Source organism: Lontra canadensis, unplaced genomic scaffold (genome assembly GCF_010015895.1).
Source record: "Lontra canadensis isolate GAN:19392208 unplaced genomic scaffold, GSC_riverotter_1.0 scaffold95, whole genome shotgun sequence".
Classification (NCBI taxonomy): Eukaryota; Metazoa; Chordata; class Mammalia; order Carnivora; family Mustelidae; genus Lontra; species Lontra canadensis.
Genome location: NW_022631089.1, coordinates 1,455,226 through 1,474,142, shown reverse-complemented (window position 1 = coordinate 1,474,142; position 18,917 = coordinate 1,455,226). Strand labels below are relative to the sequence as shown.

Genomic DNA, 18,917 nt, shown 5'->3' with positions numbered 1-18,917 from the left:
TAAATAAATAAAGTTAAAAATAATAAAATGAATGCCATAAATGATACATATTAAGGAAAGTTTGAATTTCAAACTTCATATTATAGTCATTCTTTTGCATACATCATTAACACGATTGGGATAAATAATAATTTTAGTCATAAACTTATTGTGTCAGTTAAATGATATAAACTTCAAGAAGCTCTTAGATTTGAGCCAATACATAGGATACATTAAATAAATAGGAATTAAATTACTATAGATTTAATCTAATTCCTTCAGATGTGTCTTAAGAAATGTTTATTTGTAATTAGCTGCTGACAAAAGTATTGCTTTTGAGTGGATTTCATCTTTATTTTTTGAGATTATTAAAAAACTTTGAGACTGCCTTTTGCTTTTATAATAATTGGTGGCATTGCTTGTTTTATGATTTAGTATGAATGATTTAGAGTATAATTTTTAGTATTCACTTTAAAATACCAGTGGCAGTATCGTAGCCAATGAGGTTTATCCGAGGCGCGATTATTGCTAATTAAAATACCATTTTAAAAATAAGGAACAAGTCTTGAAACAATCATCTTGTGAGGTATTTTCTATATTAGCAGAAACTTTTTTTCTGTTATCAAAAGTAAAGATCAGGGAAGGTATCAGCATCATTTTTATAGATATAGATAGATATAAATATGAGTGTGCCTATTAGATATATAGAAGCAGATTTTTTTATGTTCATCTTTATTTGAGCATGATATATAACAAAAATGAAAATCTTTCAAAATATATGTTAAAATGCTAACAAATTTAGTTTATTAGTTTTAATTGAAATTAAGTATTTTTACAAAATTACAGAAAAACCTTCAAAAGTTACCCTACATAGTAAATGTTTATAGCTTACTTAGAAATATTATTAATTAAATTGTTCAACATATATTTTTCTATCCAAATTGTGGTGATCTAATCTCCCAAAATTTTCATTCAAATATTGAATTTTGTTCATAAAAATCTTTAATTTGGTATAAATTCAACTCTGTGTGAAGTTATAGATTATTATGTGCTAAATATTTATGTAAATTCAAGTTATATACACCCAAATGTATATTTTTTGCACTATTTATCTTACCAGTAAGTTCTAAGTTTAGTTATTTAGGAAAACAATATAAATAAGTTCATTAAAAAACATTTCAATTATCAGTTTTCAGTAAAATCTTTATGATCTACCACCATCAACTTTAAATTATGGCATACTAAAGCCATATCACTAATAGCTTTTTAAAGATAATTTTTGAGAATAATTTCCAAATTAACATTACTTTATTAATTACTTTAAAGTTTTACTGAACAATTTCTAGCTTCTCATAAAGAGCAAATACTTAGTATTTGCACCTTTAAAAATACACTGAAAAGACATACAAAAAGTTTATCTAACCAAAAGTGTTAAAATAATGAGATTAAAAAAATTAAGATCATCATTTACCATTACTTCAAGCCCTCAGATTTAGACTTTGTCTTTTAATAATGCAAAGTCCTGCACTTTTTTGCCTGGTAAAGAGAAGATAAAATTATAATGTAAAGAGATAAATTTTAAAAAAATCATCTTTGAAGATATTTAAGAGAATTCCTGCATATACTCCCTGTGAATATATGTTTGTATATATGTGCTGTTAGAAAATTTACTCTGATTTTTCTGAAAAGATCAAAGCAAATATAATAAAGAGCATGAAATTTAAAATTTAATAAGTAATTAAAATGTAGAAACTTTAATCTATGTTTGCTTTAGGAGGTTAGAAAACTAAGCTATTATATTATTATAATTGAATATGCATATGTATACACACACACTCCAACAAGAGTTTAGTCAAAACAAAAACAAAAAAAAGTGAGTGTGTCACAATCTCTTATGGTATGTATTATTTTATGCTTTTTATAATCTTTTAAATTATCTTGCCAATAATTTAAAAGGTATGTTATTATCTGCATAATGTCCTTTGTCTACTCACAATATTGTAAGTTACCAGTCTCAGACGTTACCAGTTTAGTATTTTATAAGTTGGTTTTCTTTGTTGTTGTTTTAATGTATTCTTTTCTATGTCTTTATTACCTTGTGTTGAGTAAACATTGAGTAAATAGTGAATAATAATATTTTGGTCTTTTTTAAAAAAATAAATGTGTAGAATCTCATTGGTTTTTTAATTTACCTTTCTCTGACTATAAATAATGTGAAGAATATTTCTTTTGCTATTTATTTATATATTTTTCATGAAGTTTAAATCATTTTTGAACTCTTAACTGTTTACTTCTCTATTACTGAGTTGTAAGAGTTCTTTAAACAATTGCAATATAAATCACTTCTTTTTTTTTTAAGATTTTTATTTATTTATTTGACAGAGAGAAACATCACAAGTAGGCAGAGAGGCAGGCAGAGAGAGGGGGAAGAAGGCTCACTGCCACGCAGAGAGCCCCATGTTGGGGCTTAGTCCCAGGATCCTGAGATCATGATCTGAGTCGAAGGCAGAGGCTTAACCCACTGAGCCACCCAGGTGCTTCTCTAAATCATTTCTCATGTAGATGTATTATAAACCTGTCTCCCCAAGGCTTTACCTATATTATTTTCATAATAGTGATTCTTTTATGAAAAAATATTTACTGATTAGTTGATTGATTGATTGATTGGATTCTCTGCTGTTGGTTATAAATCACTGGGAAATAGTCTTCAGTAATTTCTACCTCTCTCAATCAACCACAGCTAAGCTCCTTGCATCTTCTCATCCCTCCCAACTACAACAGTTCAAGATAATAATAGGTATAGTATCTAACTATAGTATCTAACTATCACCATAATAAGTTTATATTTAAATATACTACACACATTTATATTAAATAACTATAGAATAAGTTAATCTTCAATCAAAAGATATAATTCATACTGAATTCATATGAAATTCTCATAAAATTCCAATTTTCAAAACAAATCAAGATTTTATACTTTAATCTAAATATCATCATGAGTATTTAATTTTTTCAGAATGGAAATTGAGATGGTTTTAAAAATTATGGTATATTTGTACAACATCCAAGAACATATGAGGAAAATAATTAAATGTTTGATAGTAGGTCTTCAATTTTTTTTAAAGCAGAAACACAAAATTGTGTGAAAAGTATAATCTCATCAAGTCTTAAAACATATCTCAGAGGGGAGCTAAATTGACCTAACCATGGTATGACACCAAAAAATAATAAAACAAAACAAACAAACAAATAAAATCAGAAACAAATATTTTGAGTAAAATGTATTTTGTTGCTGGTGTCATTTTCAGACCATGAGGTATATCTTATTTTCTTTACTCTTATGGCTGTTGTTGGATGTTGGGTTTGGATCCTGTCAGATTGGCACAGTAATTATGCTTTGGAAAACTCTGAATAAATCAGGGATGAACTAAACAAATTATAACTTACTCTCAACAAAGAGCACTGTTGTCACTTGGACAACTACTTAAATTTGCAAGAAAATCCTCAGAGTAGTAGACAAGTGTCATCTATTGAACTGCCTAGGAACAGTTTTCATCATATGACAGTGCTCATGCATTCCAGGAGCAGAATGAGTGCAGCAACTATCAAAATAAGTTATTTCTCTTCTTGTATTTTGTATGTAGTCTTCTCTCACTGATTGCAAAAGTACTGACATTCTTACCCAAATCAGAAAAAGCAGAAAGAGAAGTTTTATGGCTTTGAAAGTAGGTCAAGATTATTTAGTTAGTAGTTCCCCCTAAGCACCTGGCAGAAGCAAATACAAATCCTCCTTGGAGATAGATCACAACATAATGGGCATCAAATGATTCCTACCAGCAATTGTCCAAACATATTTGGCGAAATATCTAAGGTAACTCTTTATACAAGGAAGTGAAATATCATGACAGAATAAAGAGAGAAAACAAACAAACAAAAAATACAGAAAACCACAGTATTCTAAGTTTTGGAAAAAAATAAAGACAACATTGCGAATGTAAATGGTTTAAATATATCAGCTGAATGTGAGTATTGTTAGAATATATAAAAATGTAAGATGAAACTATATGCTGTCTATGAAAACATTTTTTTTTAAATATCTAGGCACAGAGTTTTAAAATTAGGAAGGATGAGGGCACTTGGGTGGCTCAGTGGGTTAAGCCTCTTCCTTCAGCTCAGGTCATGATCTCAGGTTCCTGGGATCAAGTCCCTCATCAGGCTCTCTGCTCAGCAGGGAACCTGCTTCCCCCTCTCTCCCTGCCTGCCTCTCTGCCTACTTGTGATATCTCTCTGTGACAAATAAATAAATAAAATATTTTAAAATTAAAATAAATAAATAAATGAATAAATAAAAAATAAAATTAGGAAGGATGAGAAAAGATATGCCAAGCAAACACTAATCAAAAGGACACTTGGGAAGCCATGTTGGTAATAAGCAAATTATATATTAGGGAAAAGAACATTATTCTTGATGAGGAAAGGAAGAGATAAGAAATATATTTTATAATGGAAAGATATGAACTTATTAAGAGGGTATCAAGAGGACGTATCACTGCTAAAAGTGAATACATTTTAACAAGCAAAATGCATGAAGAAAAAAGTGATGTAAATAGAAATAAAATCGATTAAATTAAAATCATGATTAAATATTTAAATATCTTTTCCTTAGTACTTGTTAGAATATATGGACAGAAAATCAGTAAGGATATGGAAGTTTTACATAACACTATATAATTTTGACCCAAGTAACTTTTTTAAAAAAGATTTTATTTATTTATTTATTTATTTATTTATTTGACAGAGATTACAAGTAGGCAGAGAGGCGGGCAGAGAGAGAGGAAGGGAAGCAGGCTCCCCAGTAAGAAGGGAGCTCAATGAGGGGCTCATTCCCAGGACCCTGAGATCATGACCTGAGCTGAAGGCAGAGACTTTGACCCACTGAGCCACCCAGACACCCCGACCCAGACAGTCCGACATATATAGAACATTCCTTTTCAAGAAATTAAGATCCATATTCTTTCTCTCATGCATAGAATGTAGAATATTTGTCATGCCAGACTATATTCTGGAACAAATCTAAATAAATTTAAGGGAACTGAAATTACACAATGTATTTTTTCTTACCAAATATGGAACTAAATTAGAAGTCATTAACTTAAAGATATTTGAAAATCCCCCAATATTTCAAAATAAATAATTTCTGGGTCAATGGATAAAGCAAAATGGATATGAGAAAACATATTAAAGTAAAATGAGTAAACATACAACATGTCAAAATGTATAGTTCACAGCTAAAGGGAAATTTATAGTAGCAATGCTTATATCACAAATGGAGTAAAGTTTTGAATCAACAAGTATGGAATTCAAAGAGAAAGGCAAAGGTAGAGAGAACTTTATAGATTCTATATTTATAGAAAATGCTTATTGGTAATTCAACTTAATGTAAGCAAATATAATTAAAATAAATTTATTTTTTAAAGATTTTATTTATTTATTTGACAGAGAGAGATCACAAGTAGGCAGAGAGACAGTCAGAGAGAGAGGGGGGAAGCAGGTTCCCTGCCGAGCAGAGAGCCCGATGTGGGGCTTTGATCCCAGGACCCTGAGATCATGACCTGAGCCGAAGGCAGAGGCTTAACCCGGTGAGCCACCCAGGTGCCCCATAATTAAAATAAGTTTAAATGAACATATACATAGATGACAGGAAATTAAAAAGGATATATCTTATAATTTTTTTTCTTTACTTTATAAGCATCGTTTTTTTTTCATTATATTCAGTTGGCTAACATATAGTATATCATAGATTTTTGTTGTAGTGTTCAATCATTCATTAGTTGCATATAATACCCAGTGCTCATCCCAACGTGTGCTCTCCTTAATATCCATCACCCAGTTACCCCATCCCCCAATCCCTTCCCTTCTGTAACCCACAGTTTGTTTCCTGGAAGTCAGAGTCTCTCATGGTTTGTTTCCCTCTCTAATTTCTTTGCATTCAGTTCTCCCTCCCTTCCCCTATAATCCTCTGCTTTATTCCTTATGTTCCACATATGAGTGAAACCATATGATAATTACTTTCTCTCTTGGCTTATTTCACTTAGCATAATCCCCTCCAATCCCATCCGTGCTGATGCAAATGGTGGGCATTCATCCTTTCTGCTGGCTAAGTAATATTCCATTGTATATATGTACCGCACCTTCTTTATCCATTCATCTGTTGAAAGGCCTCTCTGTTCCTTTCATAGTTTGGACATATTGTGGACATTGCTGCTATGAACATTGGGGTGCACGTGCCCCTTCTTTTACTACATCTGTATCTTTGGGGTAAATACCTAGTAGCACAATTGCTGGGTCATAGGGTAGCTCCATTTTTAACATCTTGAGGAAATCCACACTGTTTTCCAGTGGCTTTACCAACCTTGCATTCTCACCAAGAATGCAAGAGGGTTCCCCTTCTTCCACATCCTCTCCAACACTTGTTGTGTCCTATCTTGTTAATTTTGACTCTTCTGGCTGGTCTTAATGTAGTATCTCATTGTGGTTTTGATTTGCATTTCCCTGATTGCTAGTGATGTGGAACATTTTTTTCATGTGTCTGTTAGCAAAAGGATATATCTTGTTATTGAAAACAAAATGATATTTCAGTTTTACACTAATAATGGATCTCATTTTTTCCTAATAGACTATTGGTTGTGTGTAACATAGGAAGAGAAAAATATGTATGCTGCATGTATTAACTACTTTGAAATCAGTGTAAACTTTATGTTCCCCAAAACAGGAAATTATATGTATAATAATTGCAGTATTTACCTCTGAGCACTCAGCCCATTTATGACAAACAATGTAAGTAATTTCCAGATTTTCTTCTACTCATCCCAGTAATTTCTGAGCCACTTTCTTTTTAAATTTTTATAAGTCACCCTCATTCTGAGAGTGAGTTGTTCTTATTCCAAGTCCTACTTGCACACATTTGGTGTTGATATAATGACTGTTCAGAATGAGCATGAAAGGAGCAGTTGGCTTCTCTGTCTCATCTGCTTCATGGGATAGGCAAACCCCCAGCTAGGACTCCCTGCTCCGAGGATCAGTGATTGAATTCAAATGCAGCTCTCTGGAGTTTAGGATCCATCATATATCTGTTTTCACCCATCTAGGGTTCTGTCTATAGAACATTATTTTGTTTGTTTGTTTTAATTTTCTGTTTTGGTTTTGTATTATAAAAACAAGGAAGTTGGGCAGGAAGGAAATGGAAGCATGATCAGAATTGCTACAAAATAAAATTCCTATTTCACAGATTAGAAAAATGAGCAAGAAGAGATTTAGTGCATTGATCAATAAAGACAAACTTTGCAAAGTGATTTCCTCAATCAACCCAAAATACGTAAGATACTAAATTTTAATCATCACCTAGAATCTTATTTCAATTTTTTTTTTTTTTTGGGAAACTTTGGACCTTTTCTCTTAAGGTAAGTAAGTTACAGATATTTTAATGTAAATTTTTAAATACTACAATGCAGAAATATGTAAGGAAAATATCCCATTCTTGTTTGTATTTTTAGAAAGATTCCCCAATATTAAATATGTAATATTTTGTTTGCTCTTGAACTATCTTCTTCATTTTGTTGGTAAGATTTGAAAACACAACAGATTGATCTCTCAGCTAGTATTTGTGAATGCCTCAGTACCCTATGTGACATTTAGTAATCTTTGTATCACTCAGGAATCAGAAGAAACTCAGGGGCGACCTTTAGTTTTCGAACTAGTTTATATTACTTCTGTTGCTCTATGAGTGATGATATCGATTAATGATAAGCACAAAAAGGAGAAGAGAAAAACCAAGAAACATTCCCATGTTGAGAACATGAAGCAACATGGGTGTACATGAGGTGTATTTTCTTTGAGTTATTTTTCTTACAACGGGAGTTGATATTTTAGCCATGAATCAGAGGAAAAGAGCCCTCCAAAACTTATCTTCAGTCATAGTTAGAAGCATCATTGAGAGAAAATGTGCCAGAACAAAAGAACCTAATTTACATGTTTTTTCACATTTTGTCAGCCAACCTTCAAAATGTGTTTAGGAGCTAAAAATGAGACAACTCTACAGAGCAGACAGAGTAGCATGTCAAATAATAACAAAATATCCAACACACATTAATATAGAGTCATTGAATCTGAGAACAATTTGTAAAATGGTGTAAAGACAAAACACATCTTAAGCTGGAAATAAAGACAGGAATGGAATGCCTAAAACTCCAAAAGAGCAGTTTGACCTTGACCTATTATTAAAAAAAAAAAAAAAGTTTTCATTTTATAAAAGGCCAAAAGTCAAAATTAATTAAATTGTAGCACAGTGTACTCAGATTAAATGTATCCAAAGAAATACAGTGAAATTTCATATCATGAAAACATTGCTGGAAGGATAGATAAAATATTCTATAGCAGACAAAGCATATTTTACATACTTATCACACTTATTTAAATTAAATGGATCATAGACCTCTATTTATTCTTACAATGTTTTGATAAATCATGACCAGTTTTTTCATTAACATTAGTTTTTCTTAATTTTTAGTACACAAAGAATATGTGGCTTCATTATCTATTATTTTTCCCATTGTGCTACATCCTTTAAGATTTTCTTCTTGCTGTATTACATTCTTGGTTTTTCCTTTTAAAGAGACTGTGTAGGTGATAAAATTTCTGAGTTTTTCTATGTCTTAGAATTTCTGAATTTAGTTCTTTATAGACGTGTCAGTCAAATATTTTTCTTTAAAGCCTTTTCTCAGTTTTCTTTCTGAAATTGTCAGTGCCAGAAAACATCTAGTGTCAATCTGATTATTCCTTCTTTGTGGGAAATTTGACATTTTTTAGTCTTTTAGATCTGCTCTTTAAACAAAATATTGAAGTATTTACTATTGTGTATTTAGGTATAGTCTTTAAAACAATAGTGCTTGGCAATTATGTTAGGCTTTTATTTTAAGAATGCTTTTTAAATCTTTGCTATGGGAAATATTGGACTATTTTTCCTTTAAATTTTGTGTCTCTTCTTGTTTCTTTATTAGGTCTTTGTGTTTTGCTCATTTTTTTTTTCCTATACTATGTCTTACATGGTTTTATAATTTATGAAGCTATTCCCAACATTTTTTTTTAAAGATTTTATTTATGTGAGAGAGAGACAGAGATAATGAGAGAGAGCATGAGCAGGGAGAAGAGGGAGAAGCAGGCTCTCAACTGAGCAGAGAGTCTGACACGGAGCTTGATCCCAGCACCCTGGGATCATGATCTGAGCTGAAGGTAGACTCAACTGACTAAGCCACACAGGAGTCCCATATTCTCAACATTTTTTAAATCTTCTTTTAAATTTAAGCTGCATTCTGGAGGAATTTTTAGTTCAATTTCCACTTATTAACTTACTATTCAGTTGTTTTCATGATTTTGTTCAATCCAAATATTATTGATTTCAGTAACTGTATGTATTTCTTTAATCTGCAGATTCTCAGGGTATGTCCTTTACATAACCATCTTGTGTGGATCTTTCCTATTCCTAATACATATTGGCAGCACTGGTGTGTATCTTAATGTAAATTCTCAAAATCTCCATGTCCACCTGGAGGCAGACTCTAGGGTTGCTATTAATTATCTGAGGAGACAAGACTTTGAAGCACCTGCTGCTTCCATAATCATCCTGCTTTTTGTTGATGTTGTTCCTTTGGTTCCTAACTTCCACCAACTGTAGGTTCAGAGAATTAGTCTTTAACCTAATTTGCTAAGTCTCTGAAGGTGTGGCTACCTTCTCAGATTTAGAGAATCCTCAGGACCTCCAGAGGTAAAAGAATTGCATATCTTACTTTTCAGAATTACATAATTTTTATGACTTTAATTTTTGATAAGATTTTTATACTTTTTTCTATTAAATTTGATGTGAGGACAGAAAGAAGATAGGATGTGTGTAGGCCACACACTTGAAAATGAGCATTTAGTTGGCTAATAGAAACATGAAAAGATGCTCAACATCGTTCATAATCAAGGAAATACAAATCAAAACTACAATGAGGTATCACCTCACACTGGGGAGAATGGCCAAAATTAACAAGGGAAACAACAGGTGTTGGTGAGGATGTGGAGAAAGGGGAACTCTCTTATATTGTCTCAGTCTGAATGCAAACTGGTGCCGTCAATCTGGAAAACAGTATGATGGTTCCTCAGAAGGTTAAAAATAAAACCACCCTATGATCCAGCAATTGCTACTACTCAGAATTTACCCAAAGGATACCAAAATACTGATTTGAAGGGATATATGTGGAGTGCATGTGATGTGATGAGCACTGGGTGTTATACACAAATAATGAATTACTAGACTCTGCATCTGAAACTAATGATGTACTGTATGTTAGCTAATTTAAGTTTTTAAAAATCAAGTGGTACATGTACCCCAATGTTTATAGTAGCATTATTAGCAATAACCAAATTATGGAAAGAGCCCAAATGTCCATCAACTAATGAATTGATAAAGATGATGTGGGATATATATATATATATATATATATATATATATATAAAATTTACTCAGCCATCAAAAAGAATGAAGTCTTGCCATTTGCAAAGATGTGGATGGAGCTAGAGAGTATTACACTACATGAAATAAATCAGTCAGAGAAAAACAAATCCTATCTGATGTCACTCACATGCACAGTTTAAGAAACAAAACAGATAAACACAGGGGAACAAAAAAAAAAAAAAAAAAAAAAAGAGAGAGAGAGAGGCAAACCAGATACAGACTATTAACTATAGAGAATAAACAGGGTTGTTAGTGGGGAGGTAGGCCGGGGAATGGAGAAAATGGGTAATGGGTATTAAGGAATGCACTTGCTGTGATTAGCTCTGGGTGTTGTATGTAGGTGTTGAATCACTAAATTCTACACCTGAAACTAAAATTGCACTGTGTGTTAATTAATCTAAATAAAAATTGAAAAGAAAAAAAGAAAAAAAGAAAAGAAAATCAGCATTTGGCTAAAATTCCTTTCATTATAGATTTCATCTTTTTTTTTTTTACTCGTCATATACTTCTCTTTTTACAACAAAATTATAACTTGTATTAGAAAGTAAATACACTGACATAATTACAAAGGACATTCTCATATATTTATGTGGGTGTTTTAAATTTTTGTGTCTTGGTTTCCTCTCTCATTTCATTTGAAAACAATGCTCCAGGAAATGAATCAAAAACATTATGTATCAGGATGTAATTTTTGGTTGTAACAAGGAATACTAAAGAGAAAAATAAATAAATTACTGCAAATGTCAGTACTGGTTTTAGTAAATGAATAGTGAAACCTAAAAATGTCATTTAATAGAATCATCAACATATAATGCAGCTATTTATTCTTTCAAAGTCTTACTTAAATGTAGTATTAAAAACCTGCAGAATGGAATTGTGTTGCTTATGAAACTGAAGTCTGTCGAAGACTGCAGTCTCAGGCTGTAATGGAATATATGATGAATAAAAACCATTTCTTTTGGATGAAATTTTGAACAACTCCAAAACAGGATAATTTTTGAAAACATGTAAAATGTATTTTTTAATTAAGTATTTGTGTTGAAGTGACCATGTGTAATGTATGAAACTTACATTTAATTGCTCAAAATTAATATTCTGCAACATAATAGTAACAAATTCAATATATTTATTTCTAAACTCAAAAATGCTGTGTTATTTTCCATTACATTGCCCCATTTTCTTAAAAAGCTTTTTTTCTAAAATGTTTTATATGAAGGATATGGCCAAATAATTTCTTTGGAGTTATTTGTCTTTAGATTTTCATTAGACTGATTATAGGGCTTTAATGTCAACTTTTCTACATGACCTTAAAATTTTCATTAAACTTATGCAGCAGTCAGATTTTCAAAGTAAAATTAAGAATAAATTTTAGGGGGCACCTGGGTGGCTCAGTGGGTTAAGCCGCTGCCTTCGGCTCAGGTCATGATCTCAGAGTCCTGGGTCGAGCCCCGCATCGGGCTCTCTGCTCAGCAGGGAGCCTGCTTCCTCCTCTCTCTCTGCCTGCCTCTCTGCCTGCTTGTGATCTCTCTCTGTCAAATAAATAAGTAAAATCTTTAAAAAAAAAAAAAAAGAATAAATTTTAGGCTATGTTGCAGACAGAGTTATTCAAACTGGTATGCTCATTTGGACACATAACTCAAAAATGGGAGAACAAGCATCTAACCAAAGGACTAGCATATAGATACACTGTACTTAAAGAAATGACTATATTAGAGGTGTCTGGATAGCTCCATCTAGCTCCATGCTCAGTTGGGAGTCTGCTTGGGATTGTCTCCTGCTCCTCCACTGCTTGCATGCTCTCTCTCAAATAAATAAATAAATAAATAAATAAATAAATAAATAAATGAATAAAATCTTTATAAAAAGAAGTAACTATATTTTTCAGAAGTGGAATTGAGAAATGTTTTAGTTTTATTACTGAATTGCATTTTGAATTTATACACCAAATTGTGAAACATTTGGAAGTAAAAAAAAAAAATATTTAAACCAAGACAAAAATAGCATACCTAGTCAGAAATTATATTTCTGCATTTGTCTCCCAATATAATTTCTATTAATTATTTTCATACTTAGGATTATGCTTACAATGAATATATGACCTGTTTACATTTGCTAAATTATGTGTATGCTACAATATAATTCTGAAAATTATTACACATATGTGCATACACATATATTCCTAAGTCATTTAACACAACAGAAAGTAATTTTAATATAAATAGTAAATTATGTGGATATAGTATGGTATGCTTAATCATTTAAAAATATTTAAATTGATAGCTGATCAACAATTTGTTTCTCTTCCAGTATAATTGTTTAAAGTTATAAATTTACCTATAAGCATATATAAAAAGTGTTTTATTCTATCACACAATTTAATGACTGGCTAATGACCTTGAATCTGTGCCATTATTTATTGTTTTGTTAGGGCGAGGTGAATGAAGCTACTTTAACTTGTTGGTATTAAAACTCCCTTGGTTCTTCTGTGGTAGGCTGTTGCAGAAGCCTCTATTCAGTTCATTAAGGTTTCCGGTTGCTGGTTTCCACACCACTCCTAGAATTCAGTGTTGCACTGTTTCAACAATCCTTTTCTGATTAGTAGTAACCCTTCGTATTGTTTTTCCTCTTTGTCTCTGCTACTTGTTATATTTCTTATTTATTAGAACAGTATTGTTTGAGAAATTAATATTTCCATTTAATGGATAATGTAAGATACTTTTGGTCATGTAACTCCATTTATCCTCTCCTGTCCTTACCCTATTTTTTCATTATAGTTCTGTCACTTAAATCTAATGTGTCTACTTATAGTTTTATTTGTTTATTTTTAAATTTTATTTTATTTTTTCAATGTTCCAAGATTCATTGTTTATGGACCACATCCAGTGTTCCATGCAATAGATGCCCTTTTTTTTAAGATCTTATTTATTTGACAGACAGAGATCACAAATAGGCAGAGAGAGAGAGAAGGAAGCAGACTCTCTGTGGAACAGAGAGCCCAATGTGGGGCTCGATCCCAGGACCTTGGGATCATGACCTGAGCTGAAGGCAGAGGCTTTAACCCACTGAGCCACCCAGGCACCCAATAGGTGCCCTTCCTAATACCCACCACCAGGCTTACCCATACTTCCACCCCCCTCTCTTCCAAAACTCTCATTTTGTTTCTTAAGAGTCCACAGTCTCTGGTGGTTTGTCTCCACCTCCAATTTCCCCCAATTCACTTTCCCTTTCCTTCTCCTAATGTCCTCCATGTTATTCCTTATGCTCCACAAGTAAGTGAAACCATATGATACTTGACTTTCTCTGCTTGAGTTACTTCACTCGCATAATTTCCTCCAGTCCCATCCATGTTGATGCAAAAGTTGGATATTCATCCTTTCTGATGGAGGCATAATATTCCATTGTGTACATGGACAATATCCTCTTTTTCCATTCATCTGTTGAAGGGCATCTTGGCTCTTTCCGTAGTTGGGTTATTGTGGCCATTGCTGCTATGAACATTGGGGTACAGATGGCCCTTCTTTTCACTGCATCTGTATCTTTGGGGTAAATACCCAGTAGTGCAATTGCAGGCTCATAGAGTAGCTCTATTTTTAATTTTTAAAGGAATCTCCACACTGTTTTCCAAAGTGGCTACACCAACTTGCATTTCCACCAACAGTGTAAGAGGGTTCCCCTTTCTCTACAATCTCTCTAACACTTGTTGTTTCTTGTCTGATTAATTTTGGCCATTCTAACTGGTGTAAGGACTAGTATCTCAATGTGGTTTTGATTTGAATTTCCCTGATGGCTAATGATGATGATCATTTTTTTCATGTGTCTGTTAGCCATTTGTATGTCTTCTTTGGAGAAGTGTCTGTTCATGTCTTCTCCCCATATTTTGAAGTGATTATCTGTTTTGTGTGTGTTGAGTTTGAGGAGTTCTTTATAGATCTTGGATATCAGCCTATTGTAGTGTCATTTGTGAACATCTTCTCCCATTCCGTGGGTTGCTTCTTTGTTTTGTTGACTGTTTCCTTGGCTGTGCAGAAGCTTTTGATCTTGATGAACTCCCAAAAGTTGATTTTCACTTGTGTTTCCTTTCCCTTTGGAGACATGTCTTGAAAGAAGTTGTTGTAGCCAATGTCAAAGATGTTATCTTTAAATCACTATTAATTTCAACATCAGAGAAACTTGTGTGTGTTTTATTTTATTTTTTTTTCTAGTTTATGGGTCACATTTTTACTGCTTCATTACATGCCTCATAATTTATATTCACAGTGGCCATTGCCACTGTTCTGTTGTATAGATCTGGATTTTTATCTTCCTTAATGAAATGGATTTCATTAAGGCAGAGAGGTAAGTTACTAGCAGATGACCTGGATCTTGTGTGGGCTAATAATAGAGGTTTGGTGTACTTGCCATTGTATCAAAGGAAGGACCTGCACCTTGGTCTCTAGTACTTACCTACTATGGTAGGACCTCTCTAGGGTTTCCATGAAAAGTTCAAGTTGTTTACCAAATTCTTCTGAATTGACAAGTCTTGACTCTGTCTCCAGAGCAACTACCTGCTGAAATTTCAACTCAGGTCTTTCAATCTTTCACCTACTGCTTTCCCTTAGGATGCTATTGTCTTTCCCTAAGTATGTCCAAATGATGAACCAGTGAAAGATTGGAGAGTTTATTTTTAGATGTAGGGGATTGCTTCCTATCATGAGTCCTTTCTACCAATTTCAAGCTATTCTGTAATCTTAAACCCTGACCTGTGATATTTCTACTCAGACTAACTTCTACTTAGCAAATGCTCTGTGTCTTAAGTAAACTAGATAGTGTCCATATGGAAAAGTCTGTCAAATGAAAATATCACTCAGTGGGTTTTCCTTTTCTCTAGGGTCATATATACTCTAGTTTTAGTCTGAATTCCACACTTTTGGAGTGTCTTTTAAAAAAGTTAATTGTCGGGGCACTGGGGTGGCTCAGTGGGTTAAAGCCTCTGCCTTCAGCTCAGGTCATGATTCCAGGGTCCTGGGATCGAGACCCGCATTGGGCTCTCTGCTCAGCAGGGAACCTGCTTCCCTTCCTCTCTCTCTGCCTGCCTCTCTGCCTACTCGTGATCCCTGTCTGTCAAAAAAAAAAAAAAAAAAAAAAATCTTAAAAAAAAAGTTAATTGTCATTGGCAAGAGGATTTGTCTGATAAAATCTACTCAGCAGTTAATAGAAACAGGAAGACTCTGCTAAGTATATGGATTTTAATTGTACATATATTTCTCTTGATGTCCAGAAAATTTCTAAGACTACTTGTCCAATCAGCAATTTAGGGCTATTCTTCCTAAATCCCTAAAAACAAAAAACATAGAGTTTCTTAAGTTTTGACAGTCATATATAAAGCATAAAGTAAGATTGTTTGCAACTTTAATTCGTATTTTTTGTCTACTAATCTATCTAAATATTTCTTCATATGTATGCCTGATATTTTACTTTATTTTATTTGATATTTGATATTTGATACTGTGCTTTTACTTATTCAGATCACTTTTCTATTTTCTAATGAATTACTTGTGTTTTCCTTGTTAATCTGTGAGATCTCTTTTTACTATTACTTTACTATGATTTTTACCATCAGAATTTGCTGCATAGTTTTTCATATTCAAAACAATGTTTATTTAATTTTAGTATTAAAAATTGTGTTTAATTTTAGTATTAATAAATATTACAGAAAGAACATACATAATGTCATTTAATAAGGAAAATATATACCTTAAGTAAATAGCTAACAATTCCACGTTGCTTGCACTGTGCTAGATGGACATTGTGCTAAAAATTTTAAATGTATTTATATATTTTTATCTCCTAGCAACCCTAAGAAAAATACTATTGTTATTCCCATAATAATTTTAAAAAAATAAGGCACACTGTTAGTGTTTATGCCCAAGGACACAACTACAAGTAAGTGGTTAATGTTGCTGACCTCAGGGTTCGTTGGTTCTCAGTGATAATAGAAATTGACAAGAGGTCAAGAAATGATTCAGGCAGTGGTTTATTGGGGGCTTATGCTCCAGCATAAGGAAGGCAGCCCCAGAAGAAAATGTCATATCTGGCTTTTGGAACAAAGGCCAAGGAAAGTTTTAAAGGGGCTGAGTAAGGAAAGGGGTAATATGAAAGACTGTAGGGGCAAGGAGATAGAAGAGGTTGGGTGGGCAGGCACAGTGGACAGAACATATGTACATGTGCACCATGTGTCTCATTAATATATTAAATCCCCACCCTTGGATGTGATCTTTTATATTAGAATGAGCGAAAGAGTAGGTGAATGATCAGTTCTGGAGTCCCTCTTGGCACAGGATGGTTTATTCCAGCTTCTTCTGAGGAATACTTCTTTCTGATAAAATACTTTCTGATAATTCTACTTACACATTCCTGTGAAATATACTGCTCAAAAACATAGCCTTTCCTTTTAAGGTGATAAGCATAAAGCATCAGCTTTGTGGTTAGGGTTGGGATTTGGTTCTGAACACAGTCTCTTTTCTATCTCAGCAATGTCAAATTCTGAATGTGAGCAAACTTGCTCCAGATCCTGTGTTCTTAGGCACTACATACTATTACTTCATATATATGTGTGTGTGTGTGTATATATATATATATATATATAGAGAGAGAGAGAGAGAGAGAGATGCTTAATTGAGAAACTTCTTAACTATTTCCTGAAACAAATTACTGTTTCTCTTGAAAAAGCCATGTTTAGTTTAAGGTTAAGCCTAATTATCTATTATCTTCATTATTATAAATAATTATATCAAAATAAAGCTGTTTAATTTGCTGTTTTTCTGACATTTGGAACACAATATTTGATTTTTGAAAGAAAATATAATATGAAAAAGTTCCTCTTAATCCATTAATCATTTTAAGGTTTAAATTTTGTAGAAACAATGACAGTTTTAATTAATTGACTTCCTTATTTTCCAGATTTATTGATGTGATTTTTTAATTTAAATTCAATTAGCCAATTTATAGTACATTATTAGTTTCATATGTAGTGTTCAGTAATTCATCAGTTGTGTATAACACTCAGTACTCATCACATCATGTGCCTTCCTTCATGCCCATCACCCAATTACCCCTTCCCACCACTCTACTCCCCTCCAACAACCCTCAATGTGTTTCCTATATTTAAGAATCTCTCATGGTTTTTCTCCTTCTCTCATGATTTCCCATTTTGTTTCCCTCCCTTCCTCTCCAGTCCTCTGCTCTGTATCTTATATTTCATGTATGAATGAAGCCATATGATAATTGCCTTTCACTGATTTACTTATTTCACTCAGCATAATACTCTCCAGTTCCATCCATGGTGATATAAATGGTAAGTACTCATCCTTTCTGATGGCTGGGTAATATTTTGTTGTATATATATACCTTATCTTCTTTATCCATCCGTCAGTGGACATCTCAGCTCTTTCCAGTTTGTCTATTGTGACATTGATGCTATGAACACTGGAGGGCAGGTACCCCTTTGTATCACTACATTTGTATCTTTGGGGTAAATACCTTTAGTATGATTGGTGGGTTGTAGGGTAGCTCTATTTTTAACTTCCTGGGTAACATTCATATTGTTTTCCAGACTGGCTGCAGCAGCTTGCATTCCCAACAACAGTTTAGGAGGGTTTCCCTTTCTCCACTTCCTTGCCAAAATTTGTTGTTTCTGTCTTCTTAATTTTAGCCATTCTAAGTGTTGTGATCTGGTATCTCATTGTGGTTTTGATTTGTATTTCCTTGATGGACAAGTGATGTGGAGCAATTTTTTTTTTCCCCATGGGTCTAATGGCCATTTGTATGGCCTCTTTGGAGAAATGTCTATTCATGTCTTCTTTTCTTAACTGGATCACTTTTTTGGGTGTTGAGTTTGATAACTTCTTTATAGACTTGAATACCAGCCCTTTATCTGATATGTTATTTGCAAATACCTTCTCCCATTCTGTACACTGCCTTTTAGTTTTGTTGACCATTTCCTTTGCTGTGCAGAAGTTTTTATTTGATGAAGTCCCAGTAGTTCATGTTTGCTTTTGTTTCCCTTGGCTTTGGAGATGTGTCTAGCAAGAAGCTGCTGTAACCAAGGTCGAAGAGGTTTCTGCTTATGTTCTTCTCTAAGATTTTGATGGATTCCTATCTCACATTTAGGTCCATTATCCATTTTGAGTTTATCTTTGTGTATGGTTTAAGAAAATGGTCCGGTTTCATTCTTCTACATATGGCTGTCCAATTTTCCCAACACCATTTATTAAAGAGATTACCATTTTTCTGTTGGATATTCTTTCCTGTTTTGTTGAACATTAGTTGACTGTAGAGTTGAGGGTCCATTTCTGGGTTTTCTATTCTGTTCCATTGATCCATGTGTCTGTTTTTATACCAGTAC

At 32.9% G+C, this 18,917-nt stretch overlaps 1 pseudogene; it reads left to right on the top strand.

Annotated features, from left to right (window-relative positions):
* Positions 1-449: 449 nt before the first annotated feature.
* LOC116854838 lies at positions 450-608 on the top strand (annotated as a pseudogene).
* Positions 609-18,917: the final 18,309 nt, after the last annotated feature.